Genomic DNA, 24464 nt, shown 5'->3' with positions numbered 1-24464 from the left:
TTGGGTCCCCCCATGCCAGGTTGATGGGATAGGGGCTTTGGGATGCTCCTGTCCGATGTGAGAACCCAATGACAGAGAAGGTTATAAAATAATAGCAGTGGGAGTGGTGGTAAATGAGAAATGGGAATGAGGCTATCCAAGAAGGCCTCATGTTGGTGAAATTCCCACTCCCTCATGCCCCCATGGCTTACAGCTGGTACTCCAGCTTGGCACTGCTTCCCTTTCGCCCTCTCAGGAGGCACCCTCATTTTCTGCTTCATTGAGAAGACAGAGATCATCAGACTTAAGTGTTCTCCTTCCTCTCAAATACTGCAACCCACACTCATCCCCGCCCCTGCCGTGTCTCCTAGGGAGCCCCAGCCTCCTCCTAGAAAGCAGGCACAGCACCTGCTTTATGCATCATCCTCGTCTATGCAACTAGACGAGGTGGCACAGTTCTGAATACTGGACAGGTGGTATTGCTTCTAGCCAATGGTACCCTACCTTGCTAGTCAATTTGCCCTGGAAAGTTTCCTTGCAGTTGGGGGAAAGGAGCAGTCCATGGAGCTGGGAGAAAAATGTCTGGCAGCTGAGGGGATGGTAAGCTGACAGTGAAAAGCAGAGGCTCTGCCCTCCAAGCAGAAGGAACAGGCTGCAGCCACTGCACACGTACAGTGTGGATCTCTACCGCTGAGCCATCAGTTCAATCATGGCAGAAAGCTAGGTCGTGACCTTGTGAAGTCTGAAGCAATGGATGCCAGGCTAAAAGCAAAGATATTTATCATAGGCTAGCCTCAACCTTAAGATCTTCCTTCCCGCCTTATTGTCTTCAGCAAGGTCATAAGGAATAAGCTTCCACAGCCAGCAGATGATTAAACTCTACAGAGGTATTATGTTAAGACACGGGATGAAGAGTGCCAGTTGGCATACTTCTAGAAGGCACTATTGACAGCCTTGTTCCTCTCCCTGCCTTGCTTCTGCCTTACTGTCTCCAACCCTTTGTTACTAACCCTTAAAATGTAGATTCAAACATCATCCCCTCTGTCTGGTACTTAGACACAGACTTTCCTACTTCCTCATTGCTGGCTCCTGAAAGCCAGATGTCTAGTGGATGGTTGCATGGTACATCATACTCTGCTCTGGGACCTTGTGCTATCCTTTTTCAGTTTCCGTGTGGTTATGAGAATGTGGGTTATGGGAATGTCAGTTTTGATAACAGGATGCAGGGCATTGCTTAAAGACAATGGGAGGAGATGACTATATTGGCTTCTAATGTCCACAATGAATGACAGTGAAGGAACACAAAAGGAGAGGGAAGAAGAGGGGGCTTGCATCTAACATGATGGGTGGGAGAGTAGGCAAGCCAATGAGATACCCTGCCCTTGAGAAGACAGATTGAGCCTCTGGGCCCAACACTGTCTTTGTGACCGATCTTCTCTGGCACCTCTATGTAGTCATTTATACACAATACTTTAAAAGGTTTCCTGCATCATACCAGTAACTTCTACTACTAGGGACATATATCAAGGGAGGGAGAGACAGAAAAGTCAGCCAACACACTGGAGTTATCACTAGTGCCAGGTGATGAGACAATGACAGGCTGGGTAGAGGGAACTCTAAGTGGACATGTGTATATGTATGTACATGCATGCATGTGTGTGTGTGTGTGTGTGTGTGTGTGTGTAGGTCAGAGGACAACTAGTAGGACTTGGATCTCTTCCATCATGTGGGTTCCAAATAAGGTGTCAGGCCCCATGGCAAGTGCCTTTACCTGTAGAGCCATCTAACTATCCCAGCACCTATGTTTAAAGCACAGTTAAGGATACTGAGTCCTGTGGTGAGAGTCTTTTGTGGTTGAATGACGGGGACAGGTCAGAGTGCCTTGTGTAAGTTTGGGTGCTAGGCTTGGAAAGTTCATAGGAAATATGTGTGCAGCCGGGAACCACAGAGTTCTGCCAGTGTGGAGGAGAGGAGCCGTGTGCTTCCATCTATGATGTGTGTTATTGATCATTCTAGAATCTTCAGAGACTATCCAGTGCCAGTCTCCCATGATGAGTTCAGGAAAAGGAGGCAAAGCTAGAAGACACGAGGCTAATCGACTCACGTTCCCCTCCAAGAGCAGAGATAATGACAACCTCCATTGGGAATTGCTTAGGGAGGCCATTGCTAAAAACCCAGCGTGGCAACTGTGAGATTGCTCTCTCTGTGATTCATTCTCCCCAGAAAGGGGGCTGGTAAGTATGGGCACCAGAAGGTTTCAGAAGAATGCTTTATCGAGGGCCTCACGTGTGCACGAGGGCCAGGTTGTTCTGCTCCAGTCCTACTTCCGGCCCTTCCTGTCCCTGCAATGAGGTTAGGTCTGCCTGTTGATCAGTTCTTCAGTAATGAAGTGGACCCTCCTCTTGCTTTCCCTTCATCTGCAAATTGATTCTGCGCTGGAGAGGGAAATAAGTATATTTCATTTATTGGGTTTCCCTCAAATCCCACGGAGAAGTAGATCAAGGTTTCAGGAGGATCGATGGGAAAATGTCATTCAATCACACTGGGATCTTATTGTTGACTGTGCCATCCACTAAAACCTCAGCTGTTTAGGGGATTAAAGCTCTACTTCTCTGGCCTGGAAGATCCATAGACAGGGTGTGGTCACCAAGGTGAGGTCATAAAGGATGGGGTGCCGGATTGTCTGTCATTCGACTTCTTGTCTCACTTCCATAGATAAGATCTGACCTTCAAGTAAGCTGAGGATAAGACAGGGCCATTGTTGTAAATCTGCTGTGTGGGTGTGGGTGGGTATGGGGTGGGTGTGGGTGTGGGGGTGGGGCTGCCCTTGGTAATGGTGGGTGGCGGCTTTTGGCTTAGTCTGCTGGAGGGTAGTTTAAAGAAGGTGAAGGTACCACCTTAAGAAAACAGATCACCCAAAGAGACCAGGGGACTCTGAGGCTGTTCTTGATCTCTGAGTTGGGGTGCACTGACACCGAACTTCCTGTTAAAGTGCCCCCCAACAGCTTTGCTGTCCCCACTCAGGGTTCCTGGTATAAATCCCTGCTATGCAGACTGGCTCGCTCTGCTTCTGAGATTCTCCCCTTTAACAGTGACATGTTTGCCTGGTTGCCTGTCACCTGTGGGAGTCAGAGATGACATAATCAGGTCAGAAACCAGTCTCACTGTCCCTGGGCTTGAAAGATGCTCTTAGAGGCTCCACCTCCTGATATCTCAGCCTATGTTTCCCTAGTGTGAGCTGCGTCTAGAAATTCCACTCCAATAAAGATGATAGTACAAAAGTGTTGGGCTATCATTTGTGCATGTTTGTGGGTGTGGAAGCCATAAGACAATCTGTCAGTTCATAGGTGCTTAAAACATACACATATGTGTGTAGAGGCACAAATGCGAGTGTGTGCGTGTACATGCATGCACACATACTCAGTGCCCACATATATATGCACATACATAACTACACACGTGTGCACGCAAGCACTCATGTGCCTACACATATATGCACACATGCACATACATACATGCACATATATACATATACATGCATGCTCTCTTACTGGTAGGAACTTGCCAAGTGTCTACTTGTCTTTGGCCTGAGACTCGATTATGAGCGTGTGCCATCCAGCCTGACTTTTATTTGATTTCTGGGGATAAAATGCAGACCTTTGCCTAATTGAGCTTCTTCCCAACCATATCATTTTTTTTAAAAAAAAATGGGCTATAAATCCTATGACTTTAATGGAGTTCCCCTTGCTTGAAGCACACTGACATGGAAAACTGCCCTTGAAAGAAGATCCTGTGGCAAGTCACAGAGGGTGGATGGCAGTGACACACAATAGGAGCTGAGGTACCCAGCCTGGTCTTCAAGGAACTAAGTCCTTCCAAGAATCAAGAGAGAGCCAGGAACTGGACTGTTTCCAGACAAAGAACGGGGCTCTGTAGACTTCGGGACCCCCCCCCCATCTGCAGTTTGGGACCCAGCTAGGATGCACCCAATTCCCCACACACAGAGCCTGAGAGGTGTTTCATGTTGTGCGCCACTAAGACTTCATTTATCACCAACTAAAATAGTGGATGCAGAGTTTGGCACCAAGTTAAGGAGAGAGCCTTGACATAGACCTGTAAAATGTGGGATAGCTGTGCAACTACATGTCTGAACCAGGGAGGGGCTGAGAGTGCATTGGAAAGATTGTTAAGACAAAGCTTCAAACGTTCAAGCAGAATGTTGAAAGCAAGACTTGGAGGGTGCTGCCCTCAGGAGCCCAGAGGACAGGAGAAATGTGTATTAGAAACCAGAAGGAAGGGGTCCTTTGTAAGGCACAGTTTAGAGATAATGTCTGTGGTTTCCTGGCAAAGTGGAGGTGTCCAGGGTTAGATGGAATTTCTTGCCCCATTCTTGAGAGGAAATCCCTGGGATGGAGAGGAACTGGGATGCTCCTTTTCAAAGTCCTCTCAAGGGGGGGGGGAGGGGAGGGGGGGTAAATGATGTTAAGATTTAGGAAAGGGCTTTTAAGGGCTGTTTGGAAATCAAGCTGGGGTGGGAGTGGTTAAGACTTCAGAGGCTCAAGTTCCTGGAGACAGAGCTCAGCTTTTGCCATAAGGATCCCTTAGCTCAAACAAAAGACACTGTGGGACCTTTGAGAACTACTCCTTGGCTGTCTTAGCTGGAGGTCTGGGTAGGGAAGGCTTAGTTCCAAGGAGTATGTAGCTGTTGCTATGATCAGTTCATTAAAAATGAGTCTCATGGTCTTAAGGTCCCTAACTACTATTGGTGTTAATAAATGAGCTCAAACCCTAGTGACATGAAACATCTCAGGTTAGGTCCTGGTACATTTTAGCTGGGTCACAAGCTGCTGTGCAGGTGGTCCCTAGGTTTGGAGTTCAGGTTTTTTGTTTGTTTTTGTTTATTTGTCTTTTGGTTTGGAGACAGTCCCAGTGACTATGCAGGTGATGTTAGTGAGGATTACAAGAGACCTGCCCCCTCCTTCAAAGGTTTCAAAAGTCTTACTAGAGAAGAGGCTGACAGCCGGGGCTAAAGGGGGCCAAGGGAGTACAAAATTTAATTTCTTAAGAAACTGGTTAATTAGTCAATAATTTTGTTTTTAGTCTTGTAATCTATCCCAGGCTGGCCTCAAACTCACACTGGTCCTCCTGTCTCAGTGCTGAGATTACAGGTTCATGATACCACACCTGGCCCAGTATGATATTTAAAAAGGCTATTGGATGACTGAGCCAAGCCCCCCACCCGCAAATGTGCTTTAAAGGAAGGAGGGCTGAGGGGAAGAAGCTGGAGTTTGGAAGCAGGAGTCCCATCTCAGGCTTTCAAATGGGATCAAGAAAATGTTCACACTTTTCAGGCCAGTGACTCCTCTGTGCCTCACGCTTCCTTTTATTGTGAGTAGGAATATGCGATGCTGTGACCCAGTCCCATCCTATGTTAAGACATTTGGTGAAGGGTCATCTTTTTTGGTTCCCTTTTGAAAATTGTCAAATCCAAATGGACAGCTTTCTGGAGTCTCTATTTAAGAATGGATGCCGTAGTCTCGTCCACACTGGACCAGATTCACATGGGGATGCTGTAATGGGCTGTGACTTTGGGTACGAGTGACTGTTATGCACATGGAAGAGACAGGAATCAGCAGGGGCCAGCAGGCAGACTGTGGTCTGCAGCTTCAAAAGTGACTCCAAATGACCTCTCTGGGCTCTGTCCTTGCTCTGGTGCCATCCTCTTCCCCTGTGTGTGGTCTGGACCAAGAGACTCGCTTCTAATGACTCGAATTCAGCAAAAGTAGTGGGATGTCACTTCTGATAGCAGGTTATATAGAAAAGACCGTGACTTCTGTCATCTTCTCTTTGGCTTGCTCTGATGAGCAGAGCAGCCTGTCAGAGCTGCCCCATGGAACAGAGCTCAGGTGGTCTCCTATCAACAGCAACAGGGAGCAGGAGCCAGTAGGCAGACTGGCTTGGAAGCTATCCTTTCTTCAATGGGAGTCCTGCTGGACAGCCTGATCTGACCTTAGTGGAAATCTAAAGCCCAAGAATCCTACATAGCCACACCCAGGCAATAGGAGAGAATAAACATTATTCCAAATGGCTAGGTTTGGGGCTAATTTTGCTCGAGGTAGTACATAACTGATATACCCATGTACTGACTAGTTTTGTGTGTCAACTTGAAATGGGCTGGAGTTATCACAGAAAAAGGAGCTTCAGTTGGGGAAGTACCTCCATGAAATCCAGCTGTGGGGCATTTTCTCAGTTAGTGATCAAGGAGGGAGAGTCCCTTGTGGGTGGTACCATCTCTGGGCTGGTAGTCTTGGGTTCTATAAGAGAGCAAGCTGAGCAAATCAGGGGAAGCAAGCCAGTAAGAAACATCCCTCCATGGCCTCTGCATCAGCTCCTGCTTCCTGACCTGCTTTGGTGATAAACAGCAATTTGGAACTGTAAGCTAAATAAACCCTTTCCTCCCCAACTTGCTTCTTGCCTATGATGTTTGTGCAGGAATAGAAACCCTCACTAAGACAACCCACTTTGAGGTCCTATCATGTATTTCCATCTAAAAATGTCATCCTAGTGCTCAGGATTGTTGTACCTGATACTCTAGCCTTCTACATTATCTATCTATCTATCTATCTATCTATCTATCTATCTATCTATCTATCTATCTATCTATCTATCCATCCATCTATCTATCAATCCATCTATATTTCTATCTATCTATCTATCTATCTATCTATCTATCTATCAATCATCTATCTATCTATCTATCTATCTATCAATCATCTATATTTCTATCTATCTATCTATCTATCTATCTATCTATCTATCTGCCTGTCCATCTGTCCATCTGCTGGCCCACCCACCCACTGGCCTATCCATTTATGGATCCATCCATCCATCCATCCATCCATCCATCCATCCATCCATCCATCCATCCATTTATCTATTTATCCACCCATCTATCTATTTATCCACCCATCTATCTATCTATCTATCTATCTATCTATCTATCTATCTATCTATCTATCTATCTATCTATCTCATCCATCCATCTATCTACTTATCTAGTGTGAATGCATGCACACATGTGTATGTGAATAAATGTGCCACAATGCACATGTGGAGGAGGAGGTCAGAGGGCAACTTATGGGAGCCAATTCTCTTTCCATCATGTGGATCCCTGGGGATCCAACCAAAGTCATCAGGCTCAAGGGGCAAGTGCCATCTGATGGTCCATCTCAACCCACCTCAGGATCACCCTTTCTTGTAGGTCAGGGAGCATTCCCATCGCCCTATGGGTCAGGTATTACTTTGTCCAGGAAGCCTTTCCACTCGAACCTCCTACTCTGTGCTCTATAACATCTATAATGTCCACCAATGGCCATCTCAATGCACAGTGAGCTGTAGCTCCAAGTGTGCAGCTTGGAGGCACACAATAATTTTGTCTCACTCACCTCGTGCCCTAAAACCTGATACGGGACTTCCCATTGATTGAAAAGATAATAGTAATAAACTTTAATGTTTATTCCATGCCTGCTACTGTTTGAAGCAATTTGTTGTAATTATCTTAATAAAAAGACCTAGAGGGGCTGAGCATGCAGAGGTAATCAGGAGGCTAACATGGGAGAAGAGCTGAGGTGACGTCAAGGTCAGGCTGGTCAGCTGGTCTATATAAGCAAGCAAGAAAGCATGCAAACAACAGGAAGAGCCAAAAACCCACATCTGAACAAGACACATACTTCTGAGTGTGCATATATGTGTGCATGCATGTGCACATGTGTGCAGGTGAGTGTGCATGTGCATGCAGCAAGTGTGTGTATGTGTTTGTGTGTATATCTGTGTGTGCACAGTGTCTGTGTGTGCACATGTGTGTTTGGAGACTAGAGGTTGACCACAATGTCTCCCTCAACTGTTTACCACATTAGTTTTTGTGTCAAGGTGTTGTACATGACTATCCTCCTAATTATATGGCTGCTAACTTCAGGAGTTCAGCTGGGCCTGCTCACCTGAGATCCCCCCAGGTAGGGCTTGTTGACTGTTGATCTTCCCTCAGAGAAGGAAGAGAGGTGGGAAGAAGATCATGGGACCTCAGAGTATCCAGCCATTCTTCCCAACCAGTTGTCTGCAATTCTGCCCTAATTGCACGTGGTCTTGAGCTCTCCGGCAGGAACTATACACATAAGCAGGGACAGAATAGGGGAGGAGGCATCCTCTACACAGCTGTGGGGAAGCCACCATCCCTGGTGTGTTCCAATCTTCCATGGTGGCTGCTTTGAGGTCACCTATGCTTCAGACCATGAACACTTACCCACTGTGAGTAAGCCTAATATACTCAAGGATTTCTCACAGAGGACTTTGGTTTGTCACTGGGACCTTAAAAAAAAGGAGGAGGGAGGTGGATGTTGCCTGATTGCCCCTTACTCCTACACAGGGTGAAAACTACACAACACAGGACAACACAGGGTCTCTTACTGAAGCTGACGCTCACAAGGTGGCTAGACTGCTTCGCCAGCAAACTCCATGGATGTTCCTGTCTTTGTCTCCCAACCCTGGGGGCAGAGCATGCACCCGCACCATACTCAGCTTTTTATGTGCATGCAGGGGATCTGAGCACTGGCCCTCACCCTTGCACAGCCAGCACTTGACCGGCTGAGCCGCCTCCCTCTCCCACTTCGGCCATGCCAGGCAGGTGTGTGATACCACTGAACCACAATCCCAACTGCAAGTCACTTTAGACATTCCATTTTACAGATGAAATAAGTAGACTATATGTTCAACTTGTGCTTTCTGGAGAATGAGTGAAAAATGAGATCTTTGGAGACACCAGAGCGTAGCCGTAGGGCCCCCATGCATCCGGACACACATTCTATGCTTGGCTGGTGACACCCGAGCCTGGCACTCCCAAGCACACCCCCGATACTCTTTTTGCAGCAACATCTCTGGCTCACATCCTGTCATTATAAACCACCTGAACTACCCGATACCCGTGTCAGAATGAACAGAAACTGTTCTGTATTTTTAATGCATTATCTGCAATTAGCAGCAGCAGTGAGTATGAAAGAGCTCGGTGGTCCCCCGAGCAGCCCTTCCCTGCTACAGCTGCAAGTACATTCGTGCTGAAGAATCTGGCCAGGTGCCTCTAACTCACACTGCCCTGTCAAAGGGGCAGGAGAATCCCCAGTCACATAGCCTCTCTGTCCCCTGGCTTCTACTCCATTCCATGGCCCGCCTGTCCCCTCTGCCATCTCTCTCTGCTCCCTAAATACCCTGGGTGTAGTGTCCTCCATGGGAGTCCCAAAGATAGGGCATACCCTGAATGCCCTGGGAGAAAGAAGGTGTTCTGCAGAGAGAGGCTGAGATCTGTGACCTGTGAAAGGTCACGGAGAGGTTCAGCATTAAGGAGCACTGACAGGGACTTCAGCTGAGAAAGGTGCTGTAGAAGGGAGCTTCTGGGGGATGCCCTGCTCCTCTGTAGTCAATGGGCCACCCACAAGCAGCATGTGGGGTGCTCGAGGTACCCTCTCTTCTAAGCGCTCTGCAGGCATTATCCCATTGCTGAAGGCCTTCAGGAATCCAGTTTCCTTTGAACAAAGATGGGCTCACCTCTCATCAGCAGTGAGAGGGAAGGCGAAATTACATCACAGGAAACTGGTGTGGCTTGGGAAGAAGGTTCTGGTTGAGAAGCTGAGCTTTGCCCTGGATCCACCGGAAGGCAATGTGATTCCGTGGATGGACGTTTCCTGGACTGAATCCAGGGGGTGAGAGACTGAAGCACGACTAGAGCTGCAGCTGGCAGACGGCAGAGAGGCAGAGAGGAGCAGGCATCACCCTCCCTCAACATGATGGAGGGAGGGGCTGCTAGACCCTTGTTCCTTCCTTCCTTCCCTCCTTCCCCCCTTTCTTCCTTCCTTCCCCCTTCCTCCCTTCCTTTCTTCCCCCTTCCTTCCTTCTGTCCTTCCTTCCTTCCCCCTTCCTTCCTTCCTTTCTTCCCCCTTCCTTCCTTCTGTCCTTCCTTCCTTCCCCCTTCCTTCCTTCCCCCTTCCTTCCTTCTCCCCTTCCCTCCTTCCTTCCTTTCTTCCCCTTCCTTCCTTCTCCCCTTCCTTCCCTCCTTCCTTCCCCCTTTATTCCTTCCCCTTCCTTCCTTTCTTCCTTCCTTCCTTCTGTCCTTCCTTCCCCCTTTCTTCCTTCCCCCTTCCTTCCTTCCCCTTCCTTCCTTTCTTCCTTTCTTCCCCTTCCTTCCTTCCCCCTTCCTTCCTTCCCTCTTTCCCCCTTCCTTCCCCCTTCCTTCCTTCCTTCCTTCCTTCCTTCCTTCCTTCCTTCCTTCCTTCCCTCCTCCCCCCTCCTTCCCCATTTCCTTCCTTCCTTCCTTCCCCTTCTTTCCTTCCCCCTTCCTTCCCTCCTTCCTTCCTTCCTTCCTTCCTTCCCTTGTTCCCCCTTCCCCCCTTCCTTCCTTCCCCTTCCTCCCTCCTTCCTTCCTTCCTTCCTTTGTTCACCTTACATTCTGATTGTAGACTTACCTTGCACAACCCCTCCCCATCCCCCACTCTCCAAGAAAGGGGAGGCCCCACTGAGTACCAACCCACCCTGACACATCAAGTCACTGAAGAACCAGGCACATCCCCTCCCACGGAGGTCAGACAAGGCACCAGTTAGGGAACAGGATCCACAGGTAGCCACACAGAGTCAGGGACAGACCCCCCCACCTCCAGTTGTTGGGGGAACTCCTCAGTAGACCAAGTTACACATCTGCTACACATGTGTTGGGGTCAGGGGCTAGGTACAGACCATGTATGCTTTTTGGTTGGTGGTTCAGTCTCTGAGAGCCCAGAGGGTCCAGGTTAGTTGATTCTGTTGGTCTTCTGATGGAGTTTCTATCCCTTTGGAGCCCTCAATCTTTCCCCTAACTCTTCCACAAGCTCTAGAGGTCCAGTGTTTGGCTGTGGGTCTCTGCATCTTTTTCAGAGAGCTGCCGGGTGGAGCTTCTCAGAGGACATTTATGCAAGGCTCCTGTCTGCAAGTCTAACAGAATATCATTAAATCCTTGTTTTTATATTTTGAATTTGTGCCTGAGTTCAGATGAGATTCAGAAAAGCTCTCAGATTTGTCAGAGAGTGGCCTCACCTGGATGGCACCAGGGATTAGGGAGGGGCAACAGGGCAAGGCCCACCTGTAAGCACCTGGGGCTCCAGCCCCACAAGTCCTGCCAGAGTTGGGCCACTATTGACCACCAGAGTCTGCTGCCCATTCTCAGTGTCATGTGACAGCTTCAACAGAGACGCAGAAGCAGAGCCACATGAACCGACTGTCCACCGCAGAGGGTGCCGTGGAAGCTCCAGAGATGGCACTGCTCCAGTAGCACCAAGAGCTGGCAGTGGACTGCTGAGGTTCCGCTCATTATAAAAGGCAGAGTTGACCAGGAAGGGAGGCAGTCACTGGGGAGATGAGAAAGAATGTGGGCTCTGGAGCCAAACTCTCCATCACAGGAACCGTCCCCACACTGACCAACGATGTGGCCCTGAGTAATTTATTGAGTGATAGATTCAGTTTTCTCTCCTGCTTAATGGGATTCCCAACTTTGCTTCTGGGTTTTATCTTGAGATCAGAATGAGGTGTGGGATAAGGTACCTAAGAAATTCCTGGGGAACAGACTCCACTTTTGAACACCTACTGTATGCCAGATACGGTTCTAGTTACCTCATGCACACAGACACGCGTAACTCGCACAACAGTCTCATGAGGCAGAGGCTGTGAAGACAGAAGTGCACAGAGGTTAAATAACTTGCCTGAGGTCACACAGCTATCAAGTGGGCAAACACAGATTATTTGGGTCTACCAACTTCTCTCCACTGCCTCTCGTGGTAGCTATGAGATTCTCTTTCCCACTGCAACACCAAATCAAAAGCTTGCAGACTCAAGACCTTGTTTTGATGGTGATTTAAGGCCCCCAAACTCCCCCAGGCCCCAGACTTTCACTGCTAGCTAAGTCTAAGTTACTTGCTGGTTCAGAAAACACTCATTTCCTTGTAGAAAGCCAAAGCATTCTTGATGTGACAGATGATATAGATTTAGGTCAGTACAGTCAACAGATAAAATAAAACATAGTATTGCCCTGTTGGGATAGCCACACCCTTCGTAAGTATTAAGGTCAGAGAAAGCACTGGAAGGTAAGTAAAGGCTAACATGGGAGGGGCTGGCCGAATGCTTTGGCCTTTGATTGGCGAGACTGCTGTGTGTGCTGAGGGCCACTGGAAGGCAACCTTCAGACTGGCAGGTTTCCCTCAATCCTTTAGCCACACGGAGCTGTCCAGAGTGCTGGAGCTCACGGCCCAAGGCTGACTCAGCAGTTCCAGCTCCTGGGGCTGGGTTCTTGGACTGTGTCTCAAGAGCTAAGTGGACTGAAGATGAAGGATTCCTGGGCTCAGTGACTCCAGGAACTGAGGTCCCCTGTATCAGACTCCTCCAGTCCTCTGCACAGCCACATGGGGGAGATGGGAACCTGATGCTCACAACCTAGCTCTCTCTCCCAGACTCATTCCCATCAACCTCTTTTAGGCTCATCTGCTCTTAATTATATCTCTAAATCTCAGGGCATTACCATTATGAGAACTGGTGGGGGGGGACTTAGGTACTTAGAGGATTCAGAGTAATCACAAGGGTTCTCTTCTGCAGACCTCCAAAGCCATACAGACAACACAAGTCGATACGAGGACACCCGGAGATGGCTCTCAAGCTCTCTCCACAGAGTATGAGACAGTTACTCTGCATTATTTTGTTTAGTTCAAGGAGACTGGTGCAAAGAACAATTTTCTCCATCACCTCCCGAGGGAGCCCAAAGGGGAATCAGAAAGTCAGGCTGATGAGAAAGCTCTGCTAAGGGCTGCTGGCCTGGCCTAAGCCTTCCTGGGACTTTTCTCCCCATCAAGCTGTCACTGAGGAGATGGATTCCTGCAGTTCTGTTGGCACCTGCTGAGCACCCCTCTTCTTAGGGTGAGCTGATAAGACAAGGCATGGACATCGTCTGAGGAGGGGAGCCACTCAGATTCTCTCTCTCTCGGTGATGGGAATAAAAGATTCAGAAATGGTATCAGATAACGCAATCCCCAAAGCTAGAAAGTCAGGAAGACCCAGGGGCTGAAGTAACCTCTTGGGATTGTATGGGGGGAGGGGAGGGCACACCTGAGTAGCATATAAAGCACTTACTGTCCCTCATAATTGTTCAAACTCTCCCCACCCCTCTAAAGCCAGGGGGTCATCCTGTCCAAGGAGGTCAGAGGTCAATGCCACATGAAGGTGAGCACTGGTGTAAATGGAAGTCCTGATGCATCTGAGAAAAATAGAACTCCTGGTTTATCTTCTCGGACACATCGGGCCTTCTCCTGAGCTTTATCAGACAGGGGCTTCACACCCTGGGTGCTTCCACAGGAGACAGAAGCAACCCCACTTTCCATCGAATGAGGAGAGATGAGATGTCAAATGAGGAGAGATGAGATGTCGAGATATCGTCTGAGCATGAAGTGGGAAACCTGTATGTGGTGGGGGAGGGGCCCTTCCTGTGATCTCCCCATTCTCGCCTCCTGCTGACTTGAATCAGATGCCAACACCGGCCTTCCCAGAGTCTCCAGCTTGTTGGGCAAGGTTGTCTGTGACCTCCTCAGCTTGACAGAAGGACAGAGCAAAGGCCCTGCAGAGAAGCCATTGTTAGGACACAGCACAGCCACCTGCTCCCCCATTGATCCAACAGTGAGGCCTGAAAGCAGCAGACAGAGGCCTGGGGAGCAATGCCCTTAGATGTGCAGTCCTCACTGATCTGCCTACCTGCTGTCCAGACTGTGTGGGAAAGACTCAGGAAGGTCATAGCTGCAAAGGCACCCGAGGGGAACCCTGAACAGCACAGAATCATCACAAATGGGACAACCAGCCCAGACAAACACTACTGAGCTGAGACCTTTCCAACCTCAATCAAGAGACTTCCAATGGCTCTATTGTTTAGGGGATGGCCTTGAGGAGAAGAGGGGCCAGCAATTTGAATCCTGGCAATTAACATGGAAAGGAAAGCAGGGAACATACACAGGTCTGGGACTCTGCAGGGCCACCCCATATGGAATAAAATAAAAGGACTCCTTCTTACCCCAGAGTAGCAGTGGGTTCCCACTACTCAAGGACCTCTCTCTTCCCTACTCTGTGGGACCCAGTACAGTGCAATCATAGACTCTGATCAGCTAGAGACAGTATGTGACACCACAGCTATTAGATAACCAGCTTTGGTCCACCCTCATTTAGCGGTTTTAGGTTAATCCATTCTGTCCCAATGCTATGACCCTCAGGTGACAACTCAGAGGGGGAGCCTTCCCCTCTGATCAGGTGGCCTCAGTCACCTGTTACCCTTGGGAGGTAAGCCGCCCCACATGGTTGTGGTCCAAGTGGTCTAGCTGGTCTACATCAATCTCTCTGTTCTCTTTAAGTCCCTAGTCCCCATTCCTGCCAATCCCAGGGCTTAGAAGTCCACTGAAACTCACTCTGGGTAGCTGGCATCTAGACTCATCTTCCCAAGGGCAGGAGCCTTTCCTCTCCATTTCTATCAACCCACCTCTAGTCCCATAAGAACCTGAGTTCTGTGCCCACCTGGTTCCTACAGCGTTGCCTCCTCAGGCACGGGTAAGAATGCCGCTTGCCTCATCTCCTTGGATGGCTGCCTTGGAGAACTGATCTACCCTCCAAGTCCACTGTAGTAAGCTTCACTTTGAACCCAGGCATTCACTTTAGAGAAAGAAAGAACTGCTTGGAATTCTATACATACCACTGACTGACTGGGGGGACTTAGGTGAGCTGCTCGACCCCATCCTTCCAGAAAGGGATGTTAAGGGCGCTCAACATGACTAAGATTAAGTAAACGAGAACAGATGATATGAAGGCCATGAGGAGCTCAGCACGGCGCTTCGCACCTAGCACTAATAGGCGAACATTCACCCAGGGGTTGCACGACGTTCAAAGCGCTTTTCAAGTGTCACGGTATTTCATCTGTACAACCATCCTATGGGATCCCATTATCCCACATTTTTAAATGAGAAATCTGAGGCTCCAAAGTCAGGTAAATTGCTCAGGGTCATCAGCTGGTCAGGGCTGAGCAAGCACTGACTGTGACCTCACAGAAGCCACAGATTATGATTTATCTAATTCAATGTCATAGCATACACCTATTAAATAGGAGGACCTCAAAGCTGAGTGTTGAGTGGCTACATGGCCCTCAAGTCAAGGGTCCTTCTGCTTAACTGGGTCAAAGGTCAAGCTCTCCCCACTTGTTTCTCTAGTCTTATTCATGGGAGCAGCTATACTGTAGTTCTTTCTTTGCTAGAATTTTGTTCTTTCCCCTTATAGGGCTATTACTGGCTCTTTCAAATTCTTTATTTATTTTGTAGGAGTGTTTATGCAAGCTACCATGTATGTGTAGAGACAGAGGGCAACTTTTGGGAGCTAGTTCTCTCCTACTTTTTGAGGCAGGATCTCCCTTGTTCCTGTCTCTGTACTCCAGGCTACTGGACCATCAACTGGCCATTTCTCCTGTCTCAATCACATCCCTTGGGATAGGAGGTCTGGGGTTACAGATGCACGGCACCCATCAGGGTTTTTACATGGGTCCCAGGGATCAAACTGAGTTGTCAGGTTTGAAGTGACAGCGCTATTATCTGCAGAGCCCTGGCCCTGAGACATATTACTAGATCTGTTAATGCATTCGAACTGTGGATCTCAGTGAATCCTGAGTGGGTCACAGTTCCTTATCAGCTCCTCTTTAATTAGAGATCAGGTAATTGCAGTTTACAGATTCAGCACTTTGGACAGAGCTAGTCCATGCATGCCTGCCTGTATACGTGTGTGTGCACCCGTGTAAGTGGGCACATGTGTGTGTGTGCCCGTGTGAGTGTGCACGCTGGCTCATGCTAATGTGCACTCAGTATTGGACCTGCATTCTAAAACTATTTGCATTAAATGTGCGACCCATATGAGAAAATACTGTACTCCCCACTTGTAGCTCAGTGGTTCTGGCTCTTGCTTCTTTCTCTGAGTCTATGAGATGAGGAGAGATTGCCATAAAGATTTTATGAGTCCAAGAGAAACATTACTCAGACAGGATTTATTTCAAAGGCATCATTCTGGAACAGTGGCATGCTGCTTAAAGGGGAGGCCGAGCTTGAGCGAGTGGGATTCTCACAGGGAAGCGAAGTTCAAATGTTTCAGAGTAGCCTCTTGTTACCAGGTAAATAGCATCTTTAATATGACTCAAGTCAACAGACTGTGTGTTAAAAGTGTCAACATACTCAGGGCACATTTTGAAACCAGTGAGAAACATTAGCATGGTCCTTTCCCATGTCCAAAGCCAAGTATGTGGGGCGGGGGGACCATAATCACTGCATTGGAGCTTTAAGACCTTTGTACTTTGGCAGAAGGATGAGCTGGTGGAGCCCAGTCTGTGTCAGGTTCCTGGAAGAACACTGCAAAGCACACAAGCAATTTCCTGTCTGTGGAGCCCTCCCTGGCTGCTGGGATAGTCGTGGACCCATCTATAGCAGACTATTCAGCAGGATAATGGTTGAGAGAGAAAGGGGGATGAGATGGTGTCCTCTGGGTTCACGCTAGAGTCTTGGGGGATAGCCATTATATCTGGTCTAGCTGACAAACTCCTACATGCCCTTCTTTCCAAATTCTCCAAGACAAAGCTACTCCTTCCTCCCCAGAGTTCCCACAGACAGACTCGTAGACAAAGGCAAGGTGAGGTGACAGACATCAGACAAGCACTCATTGGACACAGAGTGTTCTCCAGGAAAAAAAAATCAAGAGGGGAGAGGAGGAGGCTGCAGCTGGATCCTGAAATAGGTAGGGAAGTCCACACAGACAGGGCCACAGAAATAGCTATGGTGTACCTACAGACTAGCAAGCAATGCTGAGCCATGGTGTGTGTGTATATGTGTGTGTGTGTGTGTGTGTGTGTGTGTGTGTGTTGTGAGAATGGGAGAAGATAGCAGAAGCTGCAGGCACTGGGTCAGTATGGAATGACAGATTGGAACTCCTCTTGGGAGCTTTCCAATTGTGTTTTAAGGGGTTGGGACACAGCTCAGAAGGAGAGAGCACTGGTTAGCCTGTGTGAGGCCCTGGTTCCATCCACAGTGCTACAGAAATAAATACATTTGATTCTGCTTCTTTGCTAGAACCAAAAAGTAACATAATATGAAGTTGTTGTAAAAATTCCAGTTCATACAAATGAATATACAGGGGGGGAAAGTCCATTAAGACCCCCATTTGGAACTAAGGATGCTAACATTTTTACTGGCTTTTTTCTTATTTTACAACCATTATATGTGAATACATGCAACACTTTTAGTTTTAGCCATATATTCAGTGCTGTGTGCCCATTTTTCATTTTATATACGCTAAGCATTTTCCACTTTCTCAGAATATTAGTTGAAATTATCATTTTAATTGCCACAAGCTTTATCCTCCACATGTTTCTTGAACCGCTAATGTGGGACATAGACGGTTTCCTCTTTCCCTTCGTGATAAATAACGCTGCAGTGAACATCTTCTACCAGTAACCTCTTCCTAGTTCCTAGCTATGAACACCTAGCAGTGTTACACACATTACACATTTTAATCACACTGTGAAATTATCTCCCGAAAAGGTTGTGCCAATTTATATTCTCACTGACAGGGTACGAGGCTCAAATAGGTTAAACGACTTGTCTAAGATTAAAGACCTTTGAGTGGAAAGCCTGGGGTCTAACCTGGGCCCCGTCTCTAAGGTAGTTTTTTTTTTTTTTTTTTTTTTTTTTTTGTGGTGGCCTGACGTAATTGAGTATGGATGGTGGCAGTTGACTCAGGAAGATGGACAGTCTAATGAGGCAGCTTTAAAGAATGGGCTGTAGGTGGACCATACCTGTGATTCCATCCTCCCTTTAAAGCTCCTATCTTCAACAAAGAATGTTCCGACCAAAGAGAAGTCCTGACTGGGATTCCTCTCTGGCACTGGGCTAGCAAAGGTAGAAAGGGCATAGGTAAGACTCACCCACTTTCTCCACACTGCCCTGGGCTTGATGAAGAGGTTCCCAGTGGACAAGAGCCTCAAGCATAAAGAAACTGGAGATGGCATCTGTTCCTTTGACTCAAAGGAGAAAAGCCCAGAACCCACTGTGCCCTCTTAAGCCCCTCGACAGGAACTACAGCTGATATCACAAAGACAAAACAATCTCATATGGGTCAAAAGTTAGCACGGGACCAGAAACCCAAACCATGAGTTCTTATCTTAAATGCCACAGGGTTGGAAGAGACAATATGCCTTCCAAGACTAGTTATCTCTGCTTTGCGTGTGGACACGCATGTGTGTGTGTGTGTATGCATATGTGCCTGTGTGCACATGTGTATATGTATACAGGTATGTATTATACATGCATATGGAAGGCCAATGCTAGTGCTGTCATTTGTTAGGCAATCCCTCCCCCCCATGTTTGAGACAGGTCTTTCACTGGCCTAGGGTTCACCACGTAGGGTGGATGTCCAGAGAGCCAGGGATCTGCCTGTCTGTGTCCCAGCACTGGGTTTACAAGCATCACCATGATTTGCCTTTTTTAAAAAAGGGTTCTAGGGACTAAATTTCGATCCACGCACTGGCATTATGATAAGTCTACCAATGAACTGTCTCCCGAGCCCCCAGCTCCTTTTCATTATCCAGAAAACTGTTCGAATTGTGGGAAGGGTCTTCAAGCTGAGTCAGGGATGAGTTCCTACAACTCACCATTGGTTCAATTACTTAAGCTAAGTCTCAGCTCCTACCGTAACCTGGGGCAAGCCACATGCAACAGCAGATCAGTGTGACCAGGCCCTCTTGGCGTTCTGATCACCAGCCACTCAAGCCAAAAGCCAGCAGCCAGAGCCTTCATTTCTTCCCCTGTTTCATCCCTCTGGTTTGCTGGATGCCCTAACCCTAACCCTGGTTCATCTCTGCACTCCTCTCAATCTCCCCGTATACTACCTTGATCGATACCCTCCCCTCCCTCCAGTCTTATCCAAACTCTGGAGAAACAATAGCAGTTCTGGTTAGCATCATCGGCATTGCTCTCCTTCCCGTACCCCTCCTTGTCCCCCACCCTGTTCTCTTAAAGCAGCAAGGGTGATCTTTTAAAGTGCAAAGCTGATGGGGCCACTCCCCCAGGATAAAGCCTTTGTCAGCTCCCTAAAAACACCACTCCTCTGACCTCTCTCTACTTCTTCAGCTCACGCCCACCCCTCCGGTTTCTACATCCTTCTGGTATTTCCCCAGGCATGCAGCATGGGAACTCCACCTTCCTCCATAGCCCTCATCTCACCAACCTCTGTGAAGAGCATGATGACAGACCTCTGCCTCTGCCTTGACGTCCCTGTAAAGTCTCCCATCTACTGCCTGCAGCTCGCCGTGGTCAGGAGGATGGTTAGAGCTGATGTCCAAACTTGTGCATTCTGACTGTGCACAGTGCATAGTGAGAGCATTATATTCAGTTCCCCAGTTTTTAATTACCCCAATATCCCCACAGGACACAGACCGATGAGAAGCCGCAAGCCTGGGAAAGGTTAAGTAATTAGAGCGAGGCCACGCAACAATGAAAAGCATTCAGATGTTTGACCTCCACAACCTAGCAGCAAACGCCATCAGAGAACACATCTATTTCCTGTGGTCTATGCTGGGGAAAGCTACGGAGCCTGAACAGAAAGCCGTCTGAATCAGGAGTGGCTGGCCTGGCTTTTACAGGAAGGCAACATTATCTACCACAAGGTTATTAGGACAACAATGGACTTAAGGCCCAGACACTGCGCAAAAATGCCTACTTCTCAATTCAATTTAGTTGAATGCAGTCTCATTTAATTTAGTGTAGCTATCAAGTACTCACTGAAGACCCTGGATGGGCTCTGAGAGACCACAGAGTAAGGCAAAGCCCTTCCTGGGGAAGGGCCAGGTGCTCAGAGCCAGGCTACAGGACAGGAATTCTGAGGGTAGTCCTGGAGCTCTTGGGAACATTTTTCAGCTCCTTGGCTAGTCCTTGATCAGTGATCAGCTAAATACAGCTGTGAAGGTATTTTGTTTTGTTTTGTGTTTTGCTCAGATGTCCTACAAGATACATGCACAAATACTATCTATTACAGTATCTGGGGTGTCTCCCCAAGGCTCATGTGTTGAATCTCCAGTCATTGGCTCTATTGAGGAGTGAGGAAAGTTCACTGGGAGGAAGTATGTAATGGGATGGGTTCTTGAAGGAGCTTTGGGGACTCTCCCCCTCCCCCTTCCCTCTCCCTCTCTCTCCCTCTCCCCTCCTTTCCTCTCTTCCCCATTTCTTTCTCTCTCTCTCTGCTTCTGACTACTGTGCTGTAAGTACTTTATCTCCAAGCATTCCCCACTATAATGTTCTTCCCTGACACAATTATAGAATGATGTCACCAAGCAACCATGGACCAGATCTCTGAAACTGTGAGCCCAAGTAAAAGTCCTTTCATTTTTCACAGCCATTTTTCTTCCACAGCTGCGGAAAGCTAATGTGTCACCAGTGTATATTAATAGTTCTCTTCAGACATGATACATGTAAAAGAAATTGGGACTGATTGGGGGGGACCCAGTGACAAAGAATGAGGCTCTACACAGAGAGATAAGGCACCTCCAGCAAGCTAGGCTTGTTTTCTGAGGATCAGTTTCCCCAAGAAAGAGGACTGGAAATGATGCCTGCCTCATAGGAACCTGGTAAAGGGAAAGGAAGGGGACATATCAGTGCAGTCCCAAGTAGGAAGAGAGGATATCCTTAGCTACTATGTCTTGTTCTGGGTTGGTTGGCTTGAAACACTTTATAATTGTAACTTCAATACCTTGCCTGGCCACTGGTCTGTATAGAATGCCCCTGGAGAGTCTGATATAGCTGTCTCCTGAGAGGCTCTGCCAGAGCCTGACAAATACAGAGGAGGATGCTTGCAGCCAACCATTGGACCAAGAACGGGGTCCCCAATGGAGATAAAGGACTGAAGGAGATGAAGGGGCTTGCAACCCCATAGGAAGAACAACACTATCAACCAACCAGACACCCAACCCCCGAGCTCCCAGGGACTAAACCACCAACCAAAGAGTACACATGGGGGACTCATGGCTCCAGATGCATATGTAGCAGAGGATGGCCTTGTCAGGCATCAATGGTAGAAAAGGTCCTTGGTCTTATGAAGGCTTGATGCCCCAGTGTGGGGGAATGCTAGGATGGGGAGGTGGGAGTGGGTGGGTGGGAAAACACCTTTTTAGAAGCAGGGGGGGGTTGATGGGATAGGGAGCTCTGGGGTGTGGGGGACTGGGAAAGGAGATAACATTTGAAATGTAAGTAAAGAATATATCAAAAAAAAAAAAAAGAACAACAAAAGAATGCCCCTGGAATAAATGGACACATGAGTGGTATGCATGATTTAGCACTGGTAGCCACTGGAGGGCCTCAGGAGATAAGCCGAGGCACTGGACTCTACCCTAGGGATGGCAAGGATCACCGATGAAATTTCAGCTTGGACATAATCCTGATTAGCTGTGGGCATTTGGCAGGCTCATATTGGGTCAGAAAAGAAGAAGGGTAAGAGAACCATTCTGCAGACCAGTAGGAGACAGCTTCATGGTATGGTGTCTCCTCACGGGGTCATGGTCAAGGGGTAGGGTGCAGAAAATGGAAGCAAACCCAAGATACTGATGCATTAGAACTGGTACTAGATGAACAGGAGCTGGGCAGATGACTACACCCTACTTGTTTGTCATAGTTTTTCCTGAGGATGCTAGGGATGCTGGAGATGCTAGGGATTCTGAGGATGTCAGGGATATTGAGGATGTCAGGGATGCTGAGGATGTCAGGGATGCTGAGGATGTCAGGGATGCTGAGGATGCTAGGGATCCTGAAGATGCTAGGGAGCTGAGGATGCTAGGGATGCGAGGGATGCTGAGGATGCTAGGGAGCTGAGGATGCTAGGGATGCTAGGGAGCTGAGGATGCTAGGGATGCTGAGGATGTTAGGGATGCTGAGGATGTCAGGGATGCTGAGGATGTCAGGGATGCTGAGGATGCTAGGGAGCTGAGGATGTTAGGGATACTGAGGATGCTAGGGATGCTGAGGATGCTAGGGATGCTGGGGATGTTAGGGGTGGCTGCTGCTTTCATTTACCCAGGCCCAGAACAGAGTTCTGGCGTAGGCTCTGGGTGGTCTTTCCATCGACAGTCAGGGTGAGCAGACCATGACATTTTCCCACATCATGATTCCAAACTTACAGCTGGGGTGAGCAGTCAATCACAGGAAAGGACTTTCCCCTGGCAGATGGGCCTGGGCTGAGGACAGAAGTCACCCCAAACTGCTGCCTGTTTTTCAGGGGAAATCTCCAAACCTAGTTAGAACATGAGAACCTCTGAAAACCATCCAAAGAGAGGGGCTGTAACTCTCCTTTGCCTCGTGCTGCTCCGTGCCAAGTGTCATCGCTGGCTCTGTCACTCAGCCTTTAGCGTGGCTGCAGAAGGAGCTCACCCTATTTTTCACAAGTAGGCAAACATAGGACTAAGAGCTTCTTATGAAAATATGATCCAGGGACTGTGGGAATAACTCAGTCACTAAAGCACTGGCCTTGTGAACATGAAGATCTACTTCAAATGCCAGCATGTATGTAAATAGAGACAGGTGTAGTATAGTTACTTGAAATCCCAGAAGATGGGAGGCAGAGACAGGAGGATCTCTGAGGATTGATGGCTGGCCGCCCTCGCCTACTTGACAAATTCTAGGCTGGTGAGACCCTTGTGTCATAAAAGAAGATATATGGCTCCTAAGGAATAACACCTACGGTTGATCTCTGGCCCGCACAGTTATGTGCATGCACATACACCCCAGTTTTATAGGAGGAACCAGAATTTGAACTCAGCACACTGACTCGAAAGCCCACTCTGTTCCCTTGAAGTTTAAGTCATATTTCATCTTAAAAGTCTCATTCCCATAGTGCTGCAGCTTGGTAAAAATGATCGAATGCTTGTAGGAAGCTATTTGGCAATAAGAATCAAGAGTCTTAAAAAATATTCATTCTGGGAATCGTTCCTAAAGAAATGATCATAAATTCAAGGGGGAAAAAGCTTTCTACACACACACACACACACACACACACACACACACACACACACACACACACACACACACAGGGAGAGTTAAAGAGAGAGGAGAGAGAGAGAGAGAGAGAGAGAGAGAGAGAGAGAGAGAGAGAGAGAGAGAGAATGTTCTCCACAGACATATTTATAACATGAACAATGAGAAACAGTCTGAATGCCCTGGAAAGAGGAAATGGCTAAGTAAACTGTGATACAATCCCAAATGCACAAATACATGAGGGCAAGGGTTTAACATAACAGAAAGCATGGCTGTGAGGAGTTCAACGCATTCCCGCATTCCCACCACTGCCTTGCAGTGATGGGACCGTCCCCACACCTGCACCCAGACACTGCTTGGGGCTCTGCTCTTTGCAGTACCCATCAGCTCCTCCCAAACCAAATTGCTCCAGTGTGTGTGTGTGTGTGTGTGTGTAAAACATTAATAGGGAAAGTAGAATTTCTCAATGTATATCAAATGAGAATAAACCATCTCTAGGAACCTTGCTATTTTCATTGGCCTGTAATAGAGACCCGAATAGGCACTTGACTTAAAGGAACTTGCTTTGCATCCCTCTTACGAAGAAATCTGGGAGTTGCCAATTCTATCATTTTGTTTTGGAGGCTCTGAGCTCAGACAAAGCCAAAAACGGAAAGAAAGAGGCTGTGTAGATGGTGCGGCGCCTGCAGGTAGGGAGGACCTGACTTCTGGAGCTCATTAGCCAGGCAGTGTAGCCAATCACTGAGCTCCAGGTTCAGCCATAGACACTGCCTCAAAGTAACATGGATAGGGGTAAAGAGGGAGCTCGGTGGTTAAGGACACCGGCTGCCTGTGCAATGAACACAGATTCAGTTCCCAATACCCATGAAGCATGTGAAACTCCAGTTACATGGAATCTAATGTCCCTTTCTGGTTTCTGTGGGCACCAGACATGTATGTGATGCACAGTCAAATATGCAGGCAAACATTCACACATATGTTTGTAATCTTAAAAAAAAAGTTGAGAGTAATTGAGAAAAAAAACCATTACTGACACACACAGGCATGCACAGGTGTGTACACAGTCTCCTGCACACATTCTCTCTCTCTCTCTCTCTCTCTCTCTCTCTCTCTCTCTCTCTCTCTCTCTCACACACACACACACACACACACACACACACACAAAACAAGCAAATGAGGAAAAAGAGCACATACGTTGGAAAGGAGGAGGCAAAATGGCATTGCTTGAAGCTAATATGATTGCCTAACCTAGAAAAACCAAAATAACCAGTTTTAAATCTATTAGAGCTAATGAGGGTTCAGTCAGATGGCAGGTTACAAAAGAAATACACAAAAATCAATACCTTT

At 47.8% G+C, this 24464-nt stretch overlaps 1 protein-coding gene across 1 annotated transcript in view; it reads right to left on the bottom strand.

The window, feature by feature from the left end:
- Csmd2 (CUB and Sushi multiple domains 2) overlaps positions 1–24464 on the bottom strand; it is a 563664-nt gene that overhangs the window by 295760 nt on the left and 243440 nt on the right. The gene's annotated exons all lie outside the window — the stretch shown is intronic.

Source organism: Apodemus sylvaticus, chromosome 3, assembly GCF_947179515.1.
Source record: "Apodemus sylvaticus chromosome 3, mApoSyl1.1, whole genome shotgun sequence".
Taxonomy (NCBI): Eukaryota; Metazoa; Chordata; class Mammalia; order Rodentia; family Muridae; genus Apodemus; species Apodemus sylvaticus.
This window is presented reverse-complemented; position numbering and strand designations above follow the sequence as displayed.